Raw genomic sequence first — 9,632 nt, forward strand, 5'->3', positions numbered from 1 at the left:
GAATAAGATATAGAAGGTTTACAATAAGACTCAATACTAGATTAAATGACATTTCAATATTTTTTGCAGTATATGTTAATGTGTGTGTTCGCTCGTGTTCAGGATGGAGGTCTAGAAGTGCCTCGGCTAGCAGATTTGTTAAATGAATCAAGAATGTGAATCTAACAGTCAGACACGTGCTTGCCTGCGCCCACAACAGCACATTTGCATGCGGCCATACGCCCACCATCATCCAGACACACTGTATGTAGGCTGCCTCTCCCTGCTGCCCTTTGTCAATGCTGCATTGAAGCAGGCATTGTATCTGCAGCAGTAAGCAGTAGCATTCAAGAGTTTTGTGCTGAATAGTGATTCTGCTCAAGCAGAACTCATTTGATGCCTCATTGAAACCCCATTATTACCAAGATGGAGCAAAATGAACTGTTATTGACGTGGACCGCAGCCAGCCGGTTCAGGTCGGCGGAGCGCGGTTACTCGACGGGCGCCTCGCCCGTCTGCAGCGTGGCTGCACGTTTTTATTTTTATCTCATCCCCCTCCATTCTCATTCTCCACACCATGTTCAATTCCGCCTCACTGCCCCCCTCTGCTCCACCGTCCCCCACTCACACACACACACACACACACACACCCAGTGACTTCAGATGTGCTGGCCATTATCGGAGCCAGCCTCTTTGGCCCATCAGGGTTTGACAACCCCGCTTGACACGACAGGCCGGCCTACTTCCAACACGCCTTCAACTGCTGCAGTCAAATAAATATATAAAAGCACTAAGAGCAGATGGGCTTTCTCGTGGCCGCGGCCTTTATAGGGCATGAAGGAAAGACTGAGCAGCGCTATTGAACCGGGGAGACACCACAGAGAAAGAGGAGGACTGAGACAATGAAATAGCAGGGGGAAAGGATGAGTGAAGAGAAATAAAGTGTAGTAGAGGGAATGGAATACCTTTCTGAAAGCACCATGCAATTTTCTGTGTGATGGGATACCTGTCAGTGGAATGCAGGGATAATCCATAAACCGCTCAACCATTTCAAATGTGCTCCATTATACCTGTCCTGACTGACAGCAAATAGAATAATCTATCAAGATCTGAAATGAGCCCCGTTACTGAAGAGACGATCACTGGAAAAGAGAAAGAGAAGCAAAAAAATATATATATTTTAACGCTGCATTGTTTGCGTTCATGAAGAGGGAGCTAAATAAAGGAGCCATCAAACCAAGGCACAAGTTTGGAAACACACTCGTATACACACACAGACATTGTTGCAGACATGACTCGGGGATATGATGCCCCCTTCTTCAGATGGCGACCAGCGGACCCATGGGTCATCAATGTTGCATGTTTGCCTTTTAAGTATTGAACAGACGCCCCTCTCAGTTATACTGCTGAGGAGATTGGTTCTGTCAGACCGGCGGCAGGGAAGTCTCTTCTAATGTGATCTCAGCAAGAGCAATGCTCCATTATTTAAGGACAACAAACCAGTGGGGTGGGGGGGTTGAGTGTCTGTGTGTGTGTGTGTGTGTGTGTGTGTGTGGGGGGGGGGGGGGGGGGGGGGGGGTTCACAGGCTCTGCTCTGCTGTGTGAGAGTCGTTGGGTGACACATGCAATAATACCGCATACCGCATGTCTGCTTCATGACAGCCCAGACCAGAACTGGAATGATGCCTCTCCCTGGGATTGCTGGGTATTGTATGTGACAGCCAGCTAACTGCCTCGGAGGGAGACCCTTTGTGTGTGTGTGTGTGTTTGTGTGGTGTGGTGTGGTGTGTGTATGTGTGTGCATTTTCGTGCATAACACATGCTTGCCCTCTGCATGCTGCGCTCTCAGACACTGAGGTGAGCAGACAGATCCGTGGCCTGCGGACACACACACACACACACACACACACACACACAGCCTCACTGAACCCAGCCAGCTCTGTACTGAGGGCACACACTCAGAACGGGGGGAAACAAACAAACAAACAAACAAACAAACAAACAAAAAAATGAGGGGGAACAAAAAGCGGCCTACAAAAATATCTCCTCCTCCTCCTCCTCTTTCTTTCTTTCTCCTCCTCTGCTATTCCAGCCCTGCTCCCACTCTGCGCTCCTCTGGAGTAATGAATAATAGAGGAGTGCTTGTCCTCCCTCGCTCCCCTAGTTAATCAGCGCTCGCCTGGCTGCCCTCTTCTCTGCCACTCCTCACTTTAATAAATCATTCAGGCCTTCAGGACGACAAGTCCGTCAGCGCAGGCTAAGCGAGCAGCGCGCTGGTAAAGACCCTGCCATCCGCTCTCCATACAGACACCCCCCCCTCCCCCCTCCCCCCAACCACCCCCAAAAAAACCAAAAAAAAAAAACAGGAACAACCCTTTCTCACTATCCTCTCTCCCTCCTCCACCTTACTGTGTCGGTGTGTGTCCTTCACTTTTCAGTTGCATCGTCTCTTACGTCTCTCTCTCTCTCTCTCTCTCGCTCTCCTCTCTCTCTCTGAGACAAATCAGAGTGGCAAGCAGCCCTCCTCCATCTCTTTCTCTCTCTCCATCTCTCTCTCTCCCTCTCTCTCCCTCTGTCTTTTCCCTCTCTCTCTCTCTGTCTCTCTCTCTCTCTCTCTCTCTTTCTCTCTCCTCTTTGAGACAAATCAGAGTGGCAAGCAGCCCTCCATCTCTCTCTCCCTCTCTGTCTTTTCTTCTCTCTCTCCCTCTCTTTCTCTCTCTCCCTCTCTTTCTCGCTCTCTCGCTCTCTCTCTCTCTCTCTCTCTCTCTCTCTCTCTCTCTCTCTCTCTCTCTCTCTCTCTCTCTCTCTCAAGGGGGAACCATTTCACTTAAGCTCTCGCTCTGCCAGGGTTCAACCCAAGGCATAATTTTCTCATTCCTCGTCTCTCTCTCTCCTCCTCCTCCTCCTCCTTCACGCCTCCGCTCTCTCTCTCTCCTCTCTCTCTCTCTCTCTCTCTCTTTGCCCTCGCTGCCCGGACTGAAGTTCCTGTCTGTCGGGGATGACATCACTCGGATGTGTCCCTGACGGGTGCTGCACAGACGTCCAGTGAGAGTCATAAAAGGGATGGACGTCCCGCCGTGACGGCTCTTAAAGCCCCAACGCAGGGTGTGCTGATAGAAAGGAATCTCACGTCCCGCCCTAACTCAAACTACAGCTACTTTTAAACAATTTATTTTTGTTTTATGGGGCAGCTTGGAGAATAGAGAATCGGGCTTGAATCCTGGCTGGGAGAATATGGTTGGGGAAAGTGAATGAGTAAAGCTGTCCTCTCCATCATCAGCTGCTGTCCAGGTGCCTTTGAGCAAAGCACTTAAAGGAAAAATCCACCCACAGATACTTTAACACTGTTATGGGGCATTAATCTGGTTCAGGTGGTTTTTTGGAATTACGTGTTGTAATTTTTTGCTGTCCTCACTTTCCCCTAACCTGTCTCATCTACTTCTACTTCAGCTACATTTCCCAGACTGCCTTTCGACAACCTGCAGAGAAGAGGCATGAACTTGTTGACTATACTGTTGGTTTAGAAACTGGTCTCTCTCTCTGCCTCTTCTGCGATGGATTTCTTCCTGTATGATTATTGAACATCAATGCAAAATGGCGGCTCTAGAAAGAAGCTCTTGCTCTTTGAATCTGAGGGACTGACGTTTACTGATGTTTACTCACTGAAATTGTTTCAGCTATCAGACTCCATTGTATCTTCGCTGGAAATACCCGTCACATTTTCCACATTTGGCCAAGCTACATCACCAATAGTTGTTTTTGTTTTTGTTTTTTTTAACAGTGAAGTGTTTTCGGGTTGATTTTTCCTTTAAAAACATGCTATTTACGTCTTCAAATTTAATCCAGTCAATGAGAGCAAATAAATGCCTTAAATATTAAGTAAATACAAACAAAGCCAGTCATATGGCGCAACAGGCAGTGCCAGCTGTGAAAAACTCAAAAATCCATCTGTACGCAGATGACACAATTGTTTACTCTTGTGCCGCCTCTCTGTCTAACGCTGTCCAGGACCTCCAAGAATCTTTTAATTCAATTCAGGCTGATTTTAACAATCTCAAATTGGTCCTAAATTCTGATAAAACAAAATGTATGTATTTTTCTAGATCACACTCCCAGCTTGTTGTTCCCAACATCTCAACCCTTGATGGGAAGTGTATTGACCAAGTGTCATCTTATAAATACCTTGGAGTCTGGCTTGATGCAAAGCTTATGTTTAAAACACACATAGACAACCTTGTTAAAAAACTCAAGATTAAACTGGGTTTCCATTTTAGAAACAAGACATGTTTTAATTTTAAGGAAAAGACTTGTCATAGCTACATTTCTCCCTATGATTGATTATGGTGATATTCTTTATATGCATGCCTCTGTTACCTCACTTCAGGCTATAGACACAGTTTATCATGGAGCTTTACGTTTCATTCTGAATGATAAATCACTCACTCATCGTTGTCACTTGTATAAAAGGGCAGGTCTGACGTCATTATATTTCCGCAGATGGCTTCATTGGCACATTTTTATCTACAAAGCCATCATAGGGCAACTCCCTGGTTATTTAAATCGCCTTTTCAATCGCATCACAAGTTCTTACAACTTGCGCTCTAAGAATTTACTTTTCACTGTCCCTCGCCCTTCCACAGAATTTGGGAAGATGGCTTTGAGTTAGATTATGCTCCATGGTCCTGGAATCAGCTCCAGAAAGATGCAAACCTGGATCACTTCATCCCTCTGGGTGATTTTAAAAGTCCTAACACACAACATGCATGCACAGTCTTTAAAAACTGAAGTTTGTAGCTGTTTCACTTGAGATTGTATACTGTGTAATTTGTATATTTGTATGTATTCCTTGTAATTTTATATTGTGGTTTTTTGTTGTATTTTTGTAACATCTGTTTGCTGCTCTCTTGGCCAGGGCTCCCTTGCAAAAGAGTTGAACATCCCAATGGGACTCACCTGATAAATAAAGGAGAAATAAAATAAAAAATAAAAAAGTTTCAGATCCTGGATCAGGCCTTTTTATTAAAAGGACCATCAAGGACAAACGCCAGAATGGATTTGTCGAGAAAAGAAAAAAACGACACAGGAGGAGGATTTGAAAGCTCCCTTCTTTAAATTGCTCTGTCACTCTGTGTTGTTCTCCACTCTCTTCCTCTCCTTCCCATCATGCTCTTCTTCTTCTCCTTCAACACACCCAGATCCTCTCTGGGTATCATGTCCAGCTCTCCCTCTTCTGGGTGTTCTCAACCTCTTTCAGTCCTTTACAGACAGACTGCCGAGCAGCAATTATTCTTAATCTGGCTCCATTAACCAAGCTAACCCCCCTTCCCCCCTCCACCCCTCCACCCTTCCACCCCTCACCCCCACCCTCTCCACTCCTTGGCGGGAGGGTATTAATCACTTTAATTGCCAAAAAGCCTGAGACCCCCATCCCATCCTCCATCTCTCATCCCTCTTTGTCCGTTTGTTTCTCTCTCTCTGTCTCTCTGTCTCTCGCTCTTTCCATCTTTCTCTCTCTTCTCTCTCTGCCATCCTCCATCTCTGTCTCTCTCTTTCTCCCCCCTTTCTCTCTCTCCCTCTCTCTTTCATCTCCCCCTTGCCCTTCCTCTGTCTAAGTCTCTCTCCCTCTCTCTCTGTCTGTCTCTCTGTGTCTCTCGCTCTTTCCATCTTTCTCTCTCTTCTCTCTCTGCCATCCTCCATCTCTGTCTCTCTTTCTCCCCCCTTTCTCTCTGTCTCTCTCTCTCTCCCTTTCTCTTTCATCTCCCCCTTGCCCTTACTCTGTCTAACTCTCTCTCCCTCTCTCTGTCTCTCTCTCTCTGTCTCTCTTTGTCTCTCGCTCTTTCCATCTTTCTCTCTTTTCTCCCTCTGCCTCCCTCTGTCTCTGTCTCTCTCTCTCTCTCTCTTTCATCTCTCCCTCGCCCTTCTGCAGTCTAACTCTCTCTCTCTCCCTCTCTGTCTCCCTCTCTCTCTCTGTCTCTCTCTCTCTGTCTCTCTCTCTCTCTTTGTCTCTCTCTCTCTCTCACTACATTAGCACTCGAATGATTCAACTCGAGCGTTTTCTTCATCAAGGCTCTCCTCTCACTTTGCACATCTAATCCCCTTAAATGGCCACTTAAGCATTTATTTTATTATTTACCACTATTTCATCATAGTCATCAAAACCCAGTAGAAACTCTTAAATCCTCTGCATGTGTGTGTGTGTGTGTGTGTGCGTGTGTTGTTCTTTTACGTGTGTGTGTGTGTGTCCGTGAGTGTGTGCAAATGAGTGTGTGTATGCCCTGGTATTTTCTTGCTGTCTGATCTGATTAGTGGCTGTTCCGGCGTCCCTTTCAAATGTTCATAATGAGGTGCTATTTCAGTTCAATGTGAGGTTAATGAATAAAAGGAGGAAGAGGTGGGCAAATTTGCTGCGTCTGGGAAAAAAAGTTGCCTTACATCACAGGAAGAGAAAGAGAAAGAGAGAAAGAGGGAGAGAGAGAAAGAGAGAGAGAGAGAGCACAATAGACGGTTAGGTGCAGAGGAGAGTTGTGTTATATCATCGCTGGGTGTGGTGACCTCAGCTAAGAGCGCCGGCTGCCTCGTTCCTGTGAAGGACTTTGCATCAGGCAGCGCCGGCCGCGACTGTCCACTTCACTGGGTTTTCATTAATCTAATGGGACTATGGAGAATATTTCCTTTAAAGTACGTGTTTACAGGACAATTTAAGTGCAGCTATAGCAAACGGTAAACATGCTTATAATTTCTTATGACACTATAAAGTGGGCAGTGCACGTCTTTGTTTATTGATAAGGATCCCCAATGAGCTGTGCACAAGGGTGTCAGCTATTCGTCCCACTAAAACACAATATTCATCCAAAACATATGCACAAAGTTTAAAACCAGGATACAATAAAATCAAAAATTAGGAGCACTTTGTCATGGGCCACAGCAGGAAAGACAAGCAGAAATATTGATAAGGTAAAGTCACATTTGTACAGTAAACAATGACTTTGCTGCAGAAACAAAACAAGCCTTTGAATATAAACATATTCAAAAACTATTGTGAGCAAATATTATAAATTAGCTTATAATTAATTAAGATTTAGTCTCGTTTTCAAGGGGGTCCTAATAAGGCTTATAGATAGTGTGAGAAGACATTATGAACATGTTTATAGTTAAGTATAACTACACTTATAATGGTGTATAAAGACATACTGTACTTCATAGAAAGTGTTATTGGATTATGAAACAACTCGCCACACCTCAGTCAATCCAGTGAATCGGATGCACAGCCAACTCTGTGTGTGTGTGTGTCTGTGTTTTGTCTATCTATCAGTCTTTCTGTCTGTCTTACATTCTGTCTGTCTGTGTTTCTGTCTGTCTGTCTGTGTTTCTCTGCACTGGGAGACAAACCGCTCATCACCACTCGTCACTTTGCGACACTTGCAGCTAACTCAGCCGACTGCAGCAGTGCAGAAAAAAAAAGCATTTACCTCTCAGTGTGAAAAATGTTCTTCTAAACAACTTATCTAATGCAGTTCAATCAACCAATTTAGCTGTTTGTACTTAGGCCAGTCACTTTGAATCCTTCGTATTGACATTACAGCCGGTTCATTGGCTTGGAGAACAACACATAAAGTGTTCCAGCTTAGCAAGTCACTTCAAGGTGAAGTGACTTGTGATGGCATTAGTAGCCTGGATTTATATCGTCTGTTTGTAATGACTAAGAAAATAACTTTCATACAATTTCATTCCTCATCCAGTTGACTTCAGTCATTGATAATCCACTTTAAATGCTATTTTATGGAAATACTTAGTGATGTTGGCAGAATTAAAACAACAGCTTACATCACATGAAGGTAAAGAAAGAGCTGTGAGTACAAAGGCTGTAACAACTGTTAAAAATAAAGCTGCTTATTTAGCCTACATATTTCCCAGTATAGCCCGAACTACAGTAGGCTATCATTTTTACAAATGATTATTCAATGGATTTAACTAACTAAAGAGACACCATATGCCACCCAAGTAATAGTTTAGCAGTTAAATTAATGACTCTAAAATATATTTAATTCATCATGTAATTTCCCTCCATTCACATGCTATCAGACATATCGGAAGAAACGAATTCTGTATTTGTAAATTTTAACATGAAACTTCATAATTCAGTCACTCAACATTTCGAGTTTAAAAACGTCAGTCTTCAGTTTGCATGGATGTTCGCCAATAAAGTCGGAGTCAGAGAGTTATGATGAAATTAACCTTCTCAACATGGTGGAAAAATCAGTTTTTCTGTCAGTCAACGATAAGAAAACACTTATATACACATGTACCTTTAATGCATGTTTGTAATTAACCATCATAACGAACATTTGTTTAAATAAAGTTTGTAAAATTAGCCTGTCAAATCCACATCATCCGTTTCAGGACACCATGTTTGTTTATCACTTGCCTTCCAGATTTGGTTTTCCAACAAAATAGCATGTGAATACTACGCTGCATGTGAAAGCACAAATATTCTTAACCATATCAATAGCCTTGTAATAAATAATCTAGGTGTTTTTGGACATCTTGCCTTTATTTTTCATACCTAGTATCCTATTCCTATCATCCAGTGTAACTTTGTGCCACTCTCACATCTCTCCTGATGTCAGAGAGGAGAGAGACTGACTGTGACTCTGCCAAACAGACGGAGGAGAGATGAATAATCCTCCGGAACCTCACTTCTATTTCAACAGGAGCCGCTGAAGCAATCACAGCGAGCCGAGCCGCGGGCGGCGTCCCATCAATAAAGTGGACAGGACAGTTACTCTTGGGGTGGTCACTTTCCTGAACACCCTTCATCTCTCTCTCTGTCTCCCTTTCAATCACCCACTCAGTCTCTCCGGTGCCCGTTAACCCCTTCCACTTCCACTCTCTGTCTGTCTGTCTCTGTGTCTGTCTCTCACAAACCCATAGGGGAAAAAAAAATCTTCTTAAGTGCTAATTTTTCTCCCATAACTTTAGTCTATGTTTATATTACATATACTGTATGTATTTTCTTCACGTTCTTCTTATGTTGCTTCCTAAAAAGAAATTAGGAATAAATGGGATTCTTGAAAGTTCAATTAAGAAGGTATTTCAAAGCATGAATAGCCTTACTCACTGTATCTTTTTAAGCGTAACATTTTATTAAGATTAGCTTGTCACTATTTTTACTGTTTGTCTCATGTCTAAAAACAGCACCTCAAAACACACTTTTATAGACTGGCCTTCTAAAAATAGTTAGGTTATGCTGTTATTTTATGTGTAGCCTACTCTGCATGTTTGAACATAGTTATTAATGTCCACATGTATTTATCATCTGCGTGCATGTTGTGTGTGTTTATATCTGTATTTATTTATTCATTTATTTTGTATTGCTTTTCTGTCTCTGTAAAGCACTTTGTAACTGCGTGCTTAAAAAAGTGCTACATAAATAAAGTTTTACTTACTTTACTTACTTACTTAGAATTAAAATTACTTATTTATGTGAACTGTAAATATAGCAACCCTAAATAATTGTTACTAATTATTTTCTAGATGAAAGTACTATGGTTTGCAACTAGGGAGGAAAATCCCACTTTTGTCCTTGTTTACATCACGGTTGTTACCTTCAAGTCCAGAATACTCTGTAGCTCAACATCTTTGTATTATACTGT

Source organism: Centroberyx affinis, unplaced genomic scaffold (assembly GCF_046629955.1).
Source record: "Centroberyx affinis isolate AG114_WGS23_722 - 3 ecotype Tasmania unplaced genomic scaffold, CSIRO-AGI_Caff_v1 ptg001197l_1, whole genome shotgun sequence".
Taxonomy (NCBI): Eukaryota; Metazoa; Chordata; class Actinopteri; order Beryciformes; family Berycidae; genus Centroberyx; species Centroberyx affinis.